This window comes from Bombus bifarius, unplaced genomic scaffold (assembly GCF_011952205.1).
Source record: "Bombus bifarius isolate JDL3187 unplaced genomic scaffold, Bbif_JDL3187 scf7180000009761, whole genome shotgun sequence".
In the NCBI taxonomy this organism is placed as follows: Eukaryota; Metazoa; Arthropoda; class Insecta; order Hymenoptera; family Apidae; genus Bombus; species Bombus bifarius.
This window is the reverse complement of record NW_022885321.1, coordinates 1,277,845-1,286,855: the sequence shown is the minus strand read 5'-3', so window position 1 is coordinate 1,286,855 and position 9,011 is coordinate 1,277,845. Positions and strand designations below refer to the sequence as shown.

The window sequence follows — 9,011 nt, the reverse complement described above, 5'->3', positions numbered from 1 at the left end:
AATAATCCGTCGCCTAAATCCCAGGAAAGCATCGGGGCATGACCAAATGTGTAATAAAGCAATCAAGGAACTTCCCACAAAAGGGATTGCACTCATCACATCAATTTTTTAACGCAATTCTTCGCCTTGAATACTATCCTAAGTCTTGGAAAATGTCACTGATTACTCTCATCCCTAAACTCGGTAAACCAATACATAAAACTATCTCCTATCGCCCAATTAGTCTTCTACCTTTTTTGTCAAAACTATTCGAGAAGATACTAACGAATCGACTCCTTCCACTCTTAGAGGATTTGAAAACACTGCCAGATCACCAATTCGGTTTTCGGAAGCAACATTCAACAATAGAGCAAATCCATCGCATAACACATAATATCAGCCAAAACTTAGAAAAGAAAAAATATTGCTCAGCGGTATTCCTAAACATTCAACAGGCATTCGACAAAGTATGGCATGAAGGGCTTCTATACAAACTAAAGAAAATCCTACTACACACCTACTACTCCATCCTAAAGTCCTACCTAACCAATAGACAATTCATGGTTAAATACTTAGACGCCACAACCACATATCCAATAGAAGCTGGCATACCCCAAGGTAATATCCTTGGATCCCTGCTGTTCTCCATCTACACTGCCGATTTACCAATATTAACAGAAATAACTATAGCGACATTTGCTGACGACACAGCGCTATTAGCATCCTACGCAGTCCCGATAATCGCATCATCCACTCTCCAGCGATGTCTCGACTCTATGTAAAAATGGTTTCACAAATGGAGCTTCAAAATTAACGAAAACAAATCCACACAAGTAACCTTCACGCTGAGGAAACAAACCTGCCCACAGGTGACCATTAACAATATAACAATTCCTAACAAGGATTCAGTCAGATAACTGGGCATGACTCTAGACAGGAGATTAACATGGAAACAACACATCACAGACAAATCGAAGCAATTCAAGGCTAAACTTAAAAAATTCTACTGGCTCATTGGCCGACGTTCCAACCTAAACACGCAGAACAAAATTACACTCTACAAAATCATAATAAAATCTGTCTGGACCTATGGAATCCAACTATGGGGTACAGCAAGTAATTCCAACATTGAAATACTTCAACGCTTCCAATCGAAAACATTAAGATTCCTAATAGGTGCACCCTGGTATGTTACCAATAAAGCAATACATCGCGACCTCAAGATACCCACAGTGAAAGAAGAAATAACAAAATGTAGTAATAAATATATCAAAAGAGTTAACAAACATCGAAACCCCCTAATTACTAAATTACTTAATACGTCGGACCAGATCCGCAGGCCAAGAAAACACTATCCGTTATTCTTATCTCCCAAATCTTATTTATTACTTTACGTTACGTCCCGGGACTTACCATAAATCATAATACATCCTTCGGTCAAGATAGTCACCATCTGTATAAACATACTTATTTCAACCCGCAATAGTGCTAAGGAATCATCATCTTGCTAAAACTATAATTAACAACGAACGTGTAACATCAATCCACATCAGAGACCAGGCCACACACCGCGGGCAAGATGGTAGCCAGCAAGATGTCCACACATTCTTGGCGCGTACCCTCAATAGTCTTAAAGACCCACCATGAGTGTTGGCATTTTCATAGTTAAGGTCCATCAGACCAAACATGTATCTTTTATTTTAAGTTTACATTTATTGTTTACTACGAGTTGACACGGGAAAGTTAGTTCGGTATCTTCCGTTAACAACTTTCTCTCGAGGGCGACTAAAACCCTTCCTGGTCCACCAACCTTCTTATTATCCAATCGGAAACAGTGTCTACTGCCCTCGCTTTCCTAACCAAAATTGTCATCAACAAATCCAATGGTCCCGTGTCCTTGGACACACCCACCTCTAGCTTTCCTCAGACACAGCATCGTCAGTAAAACTTACTTATTCTCTATCCTTAGAATAGTCAACATATCTTTAACGGTTTCTACCCTTAGACCAGTCGGGTACTTGATTTATACATACCCATCAGTGTATACTCAATTGTGAATATTAAGTGAAAAATAAAGTTTGATAAAAAACAAAGTTAATAGTTGTGTTACGGCTCAGTTATCTTGTTTTCCTCAACTCTCAAGTTTACGTGACAAAACGCGACGCGTTTCGCGGCCCTGGCACAACGATTCTTTTTCCAGCGGCTTCTTTTGTACTTACTGTAGTATCGCGGAAAGATCGTTTAAGAAAGACCGAAGAAATATATACAGTGTTGTGATAAAACGAGAGTGCCGACAGGCCGAAGGGTTGGCAAACTTCAATCGGCCTAATGGCCCATCAATATGCGTTCGGTCCTTCAGTCAGATATGTGGCGGATCGGTATCAACAGGACGCCGACAGGTCGAGGCATCAACGCGGCGCAACACCTCCCGGGCGATCCGCGGGTACCAACCGCCAACACTAGAGGGCTACGACGACAACGTGTCTGTCTGTCTAACTCGCTAGCGGTCGAATATACGAGCGATTGATATAAATACCGCACCTAGCGAGACTCCCTCTACGTCTAAGGCAGGGACTACCGGGCACAGCCTTACTGACGAGTCCACCGGTAGTCCCGGGACGAAACGCACACTCTCTCTCTCTCTTCTCATCCGCCTCAGATAGTTACTCGGAAGAAGGCGTACGTGACCATGATCGCGGACGGTTACGGAACATGTGCGTGGTGGAAGTATAAAAAGACAACAAAGGGATGCTTGAGGGAGAACATCAATTAACAGTCAGTTGTTAGTCAAGAGTCTAGTCGCGAATCGTCAGTTGAGTCGAGAGAGAGTTGCGAGCGAGTTGAGAGCGATTTGAGAGCGAGTTGAGAGCAATTTGAGAGCGAGTTGAGAGTTGGTTAATACATCTTCAATCAGTCAACATCTCAAATTGTTATCTTCGTGAAAAATACTTCACTACGCATTAATCGTATTCTTAAGTTGTTGGAAATAAAAGTGTATATTGAACGTGTTAACCAATGTTATAATCATTTCAATCACCCCTATCATCTTAATCGAAATAGGGGATCAGCTGATTCGTGGCGTTGATTATCGTATCGTAACGGGAATTTACGACTCTCGTTGGCGCGTTACACCGCTAACGCGTCTCCCCGCGAAACGGTTGACGCGATCTCACTAAAACAACCATTATTTATCCATATTATCATAATTGTTTATTTAATATGAACAATAAGCTTTGATGATTTTATGAAGATTTAATGAAAAGGAAAAGTACGAGTATGTATACAGTATGGAGTACGAATAAATGAAATCATCTGAATTACTGCATAAATAACGATTTTCAGATAAAATTTGAATGGTTTTGAGAGAGACATAATTTCATGTGACTAGTTTTTGGTAATTATTTAGAAGTTTGTCCTTATCACACAACGATGTCGATGATTTTTGGATATGTTATCGGGGGCATGATTCTGAACAACTTTTTTCTATACATGCATATAGTATGCTCTAGATATTTCCGAGATATTCGATATTTGCATCTCCGAATCTCTCAGTTATCCTGTACCTACATTAAAGTCGTTAAAAAGTTGAGAAATGTAACCATAATGAAATTATATGAATCTTTATGTTCATGTAATAATTACGATTAGTTGATGTAGTATGTAATTAAACGTAAAGTAATTCACGACACGCAAGCGCTGTTGGCTGCCTTGCACCAAGGCATTGAAAAAGTTAACCCAGACATTCATAATAACCATTTGTAATTGAATTAAAGCAGACATTTCTTACACTATCGTATATGCACTTGTGCACGAAACTTTCATCCGAAGGATATATATACAGTGGCTCACGAAAGTATTCGAACGTCCTTCAAAAAATAATAACTTTTTTAAAACTTGGCCAAACAACTTGAGTTTTTTGGGGGAAGTTAGGGGGAATAGCTTACTAGATAATGTATTGAGAGTATTGCAAGCGTTCGAAATCACGAAGAAAATAGTAAAGGTCACTTCTTACAATCTTTTCATCTGAGCCTCTAATGAAAATTTAAATAACACATTAGAGAGAGTAGAGTTGTATCTGTCACATAGTGGAAATTTCATCAGGCTCGACTCGACGGTCATCATATGACTGGAGAAACGACGTGGGGGAGGTTGATCCCGAGGTCCCCTTACGATTGGAAATGGCTACTTGGGAAACGGAGGAAAAAGAAGACACCAGTCCAAACGACTCTGGTGAGGAAACTGGGAACTCAATACGGAGAACCACAGGAAAGGGGAAACCAAAGGTAACGTCCAAAATATTGCCATACCTAAAGAAGAGTGCAAGAAAGGAAACGGACTCGTTTATTCCAAAAAGAAGTATGGCGACGAGTCCTATTGAAAGAAACGAAAATAAAATAACTGCAATCAGTGAAATCGAGAGTGACACACTGGGCGATTCCAAATGCAGTAACTATAGTATACCAATTGCACCGAGACGTGCAAAAGACAAGGCGGATTTAAATAAAACGACAATACAGAACAAAGGCAAGAGAGCAAAGGGCAGCATTAACTAGAACTTAGATACCATACAGAACAAATATACGAAGAAACGAGGAATATAGAGAGAGTCAAGAACCACAACACAAGAGAATTTTGGACTGTGAGGGGAGTCAGACAAGGATGCCCATTGAGCCCGACGTTATTCAACATCTACATGGCAGGACTAAAAGAAGAATTAAGGAAAGGACAAGCCGGGGGCATAGTGGTAGGAGAAAGAAAGGTATGGTCATTGACATACGCAGACGATATTGTGCTGGTGGCGGATAGAGAAGAGGAGCTAAAGGAGATGTTGAAGAGACTCAAAAAATTTTTGAAGGAAGCCGATTTGAAGCTGAGCACGGAAAAGACTAAAATAGTAGTCTTTGAAAAAAGAAAGAACAAAAGGAGGCAAAGAAAATGGAAGTGGGGAGAGCAAGAATTAGAAGAGGTGGACGAGATAAGATACCTAGGGTATATACTGCAGAAAAACGGAAGTTATGAGAAGCACATACAAGATAGGAAAAAGAGAGCAACAATTGCAATGAAGAAAACATGGAGCGTGGGAGAAAGAATGTTCAAACAGGACTACAAAAGGAGAATGAAGATGTTTGGAGCACTGATAGAAAGCATGGTGCTACTTGGAGCAAAGGTATGGGGATGGAACATGGAAGAAAGACTGGACAGAGTTCAAAGGGGATATGTGAAATGGATATTAGGCTTAGATATGACAATACCAAATTATATACTGGTAGAGGAATGCAAATTAATAGAAATGAAAGAAAAAGCATTAAAAAGAGCAGCGAGGTACGAAGAGAAAGCCCTAGAATCAAAAAAGGAATTAGTAAAGGAGTGCATAAAGGAAAGAGAGAGAGAATGGGGGAATGGTCAGGAAGGGAAAAGAACAAGAAAGAGAAAGAAGGGACTAGAAGAGGTAAGAAAAGGAGGGACGCAGATAGAAACAAGAGAGGAGCAAGAAAGGATGACAGCAGACCAAATTATGGAAGAAAGAAGAAAGAGGAAAACAGAAGAGAGGGGAAAAAGGATAAGGGAATCCAAGTATAATATACACTACAGAAACACAGCCAAAGAGAAATTACCAAAGTACTTAGAAGGGAGGATGAAGTGGAAGGACAAAAAAATACTAGCAAGATTCAGATGCGAAAATGAGACCAGCGCAAGGGAATACTGGAAAGGAGAGGGAGAAAAAAGATGCAGACTATGCAGAAGGAAAGAAGAAGACCTAAGACATGTAATAGAAGAATGTGAAATAACGAGAGGACCAAAAGACATAGGAAAAACGCTAAACGAGGCTGGAGAAGCTTTAGCAGAACTGAAAGCAATAACAGAGAAGAAAGGGCAAACGACAAGGAGGCACAACAAGGAGGCTAACGACCACAGTTGCAATAGTTTTTAGTCATTAGTTGATAATTTGTAGTTTCTAATGCTTAGTTTTTACAGGTAGAATAAGCAAGATAGTGCAATACAATAGAGTGGAAAAGAGGGGAGGTAGACATATAAGAAGAAAATTAGATGTAAAACCGAAAGTACGTCCAAAGCCGAAAGGCATGGACTAAACATTAATAAATAAATAAAATAAATAAATACCATACAGAACTGTATCATATGTGGTGCTGTACGTGCTGACAGGTAACATGCCAATATACATAAAAGCACAAATGCAAGCAAAAGATATATCAGATAAAAAGTAAATACTTATAGAGCAGGGAAGCTGATACTAATGGTAGAGAGTTAAACTCCTTGAAAGAGGAAATTAAAAGCATGGTTGAGAAAGCTACAGAAGATTGGAAAAAAGGATGATTACATTACAAAAAAGAAAAGTGGACAAGAAAATTAATTGATGACATAGTGATCTTCACTAATAAAAAAAAAAGATATAGATTATTATACTATGCAGACACTTATATTTTTAATGCATATAGAAGCAGAATAAATAAAGGAAGTTATAATAGATGTTGGGAATGTAATGAAGAACCAGACGATGCCGAACATGCACTGTGTATGTCCTAAGTGGGCGACACAGCATACTGAACTCAAGAATAAAGTTTGTGAAACTATAAATAGCAATAATTTAATGAGCAAAATTTTAACTAACAACAACATATAGAATAGTTTTCAAAAACTGTGTCATGCAATTATGAAGCAAAAACAAAGGAAAGAGAAAGAAGTAGAAACAGCTAATAAACATAGAAAGAGGTTAGAAAATAATCAAGATAGGTTAACAGAATATCAATGACAAACACGACTAAAATAAAAGGTTATTATACTGCTATGACATATATGATATTATTATATTAAATTTTATTTAGAGAAATAAGTTTTATAACTACCTGACGAATTGAAATAATCTATAATTAACAGTATATTTTAAATTACATAATAACAGCGATTGTTAGTATTATACACCATTGACGTATTAAATTAAACAAATTAAACAAAATACTAGATAAAGAATAATAGGTGGTTAATAACCTAATCACAGCCTAGTTGGGAGGCTGTGCTATTAATAATTTATAGACTCTAACAGCAATACAATGCACGTGATATTAAATTAACACACTATAAATATACACATTATAATAAAACACTAAAATGATATTACAGTTATTTCAGTTGCACGTTACTCATTAAAAGGGAATTAGAAATAAGAAGTAGATAAATAATTAACACAATACTAATCAAGAATTATAGCACACGAGACTAAAATATACTGGTAACAGTACACAAGCGGCCATCTTGAAGGCAATGATAATCGATGCGTGCATGAAGTAAATATTACATGTTGCGAAATGAATTGTATTTTCAACCATAAGATGGTATCTAGTGAGATAGTAATTAAACAAAGGAAGTGTTAACTCCACGTAAGAAGACGGGTGTAGTAAGAAAAAGAAGATATAGATAATATGAATTAATGTAATATAATACATCATATACACAGAAACAGGACTCTTGGAAGTTCATGGGAATCGGCCTTGAGAAAGGAGAAATAAATTGAATTTTTCATCCAAGTACAGTTAACTAATTATGATTGATAAAGTAAATAATATATAGTGATGCATGAGGCAGTAGATATTTTATTCCTAAAAAAACAAAGAAAGAAATTTTTAATAATTAACTATATTGCAATAAAAAATAAGTATAATTAAATTAAATTTAGAGTAAAATTAAGAATAAAATTAAAATTAAAACTAAATTAAAGTAAAATAAAGCAATGTCAATAATTAACATAACTTTAAGCTTAAAGTACATTAAAACATAATCAAAATAAATATGAAATTACAATTAACAATAGAACTGAAGCAAAATTAAATCCAAAATGAAATTAAATAAAATAAAATAAACTAAAATAAAATAAAATAAAATAGAACAAAATAAAATGAAATGAAATAAAATAAAATAAAAGGAAAATATGAAGCAAATAAAATTATTAAACAAGAAGTATAATGTTGAGAGAATAATAGGAGATAATAAGAACTAACGTAGCGGCACAAGGCTGCTGTTACGTCCCAGGACCAGCAATAATCCTAAGGAACTGTCATCTTGCAAAAACTGTAACTAAGGACGAACGTATCACGTAAACTTGAGACTTAGATACTAAAACAAGAAGGTTGAGCCGTAACACAACTATTAACTTTCTTTTTATCAAACTTTATTATGAATTCACTAATCACAATCACTATATAGAATCACAATCAATAATCACAATCATTATATAGAACCTAATTACATATGTTGACTATTATAAGGATAGAGAATAAGTAAGTTTTACTGACGATACTGTGTCTGAGGAAAGCTAAGGGTGGGTGTGTCCAAGGACACGGAATCATCGGATTTGTTGATGACAATTTTGGTTAGGAAAGCGAGGGCAGTAGACACTGCTTCCGATTGGATAATAAGAAGGTTAGTGTCCCCTCGAGAGAAAGTTGCTAACGGGAGATACCGAACCAACTTTCCTGCGTCAACCCGTAGTAACCAATAAATGTAAAGGACACTTGAAATAAAAGATACTTGTTTGGTTTAAAGGACCATAACTATGAAAATGCCAAGATTTATGGTGGGTCCTTAAGACTATTGACCTTACTACACAGTAAGGGTAAGTAGACACCTGGATGCCATCTTGTCCGCGGTGTGTGGCCTAGTCTCGGATGTGGATTGAGATTTGGTTGATGTTACAAATTCGACGCGTTTCGTGGCCCTGGCACAACGATTCTTTTTCTAGCGGCTTCTTTGGTCTTTACTGTAGTATCGCGGAAAGATCGTTTAAGAAAGACCAACGAAATATATACAGTGTTGCAACAAAGGGTAAGTGCTGACAGGTCGGTTGTTGGGGGCGAGCGGTAAGGTTTTACAATTTTTTTTTGCATTTTTTTATTTCTTTAATTGAATACATAATATCTTAAGAATATTGTGTCAAAATTTGAAGTCGATTGGAGCAAAATTGACGAAGTTACGAGTATTTTTATATATGTCGGATTTTATTACCTACCCGACCCGAG

General features: G+C 36.8%; 1 pseudogene; it reads left to right on the top strand.

Annotated features, from left to right (window-relative positions):
• Positions 1 to 4,912: 4,912 nt before the first annotated feature.
• Positions 4,913 to 5,886, top strand: LOC117215649 (annotated as a pseudogene).
• The last annotated feature ends 3,125 nt before the right edge of the window (positions 5,887 to 9,011 follow it).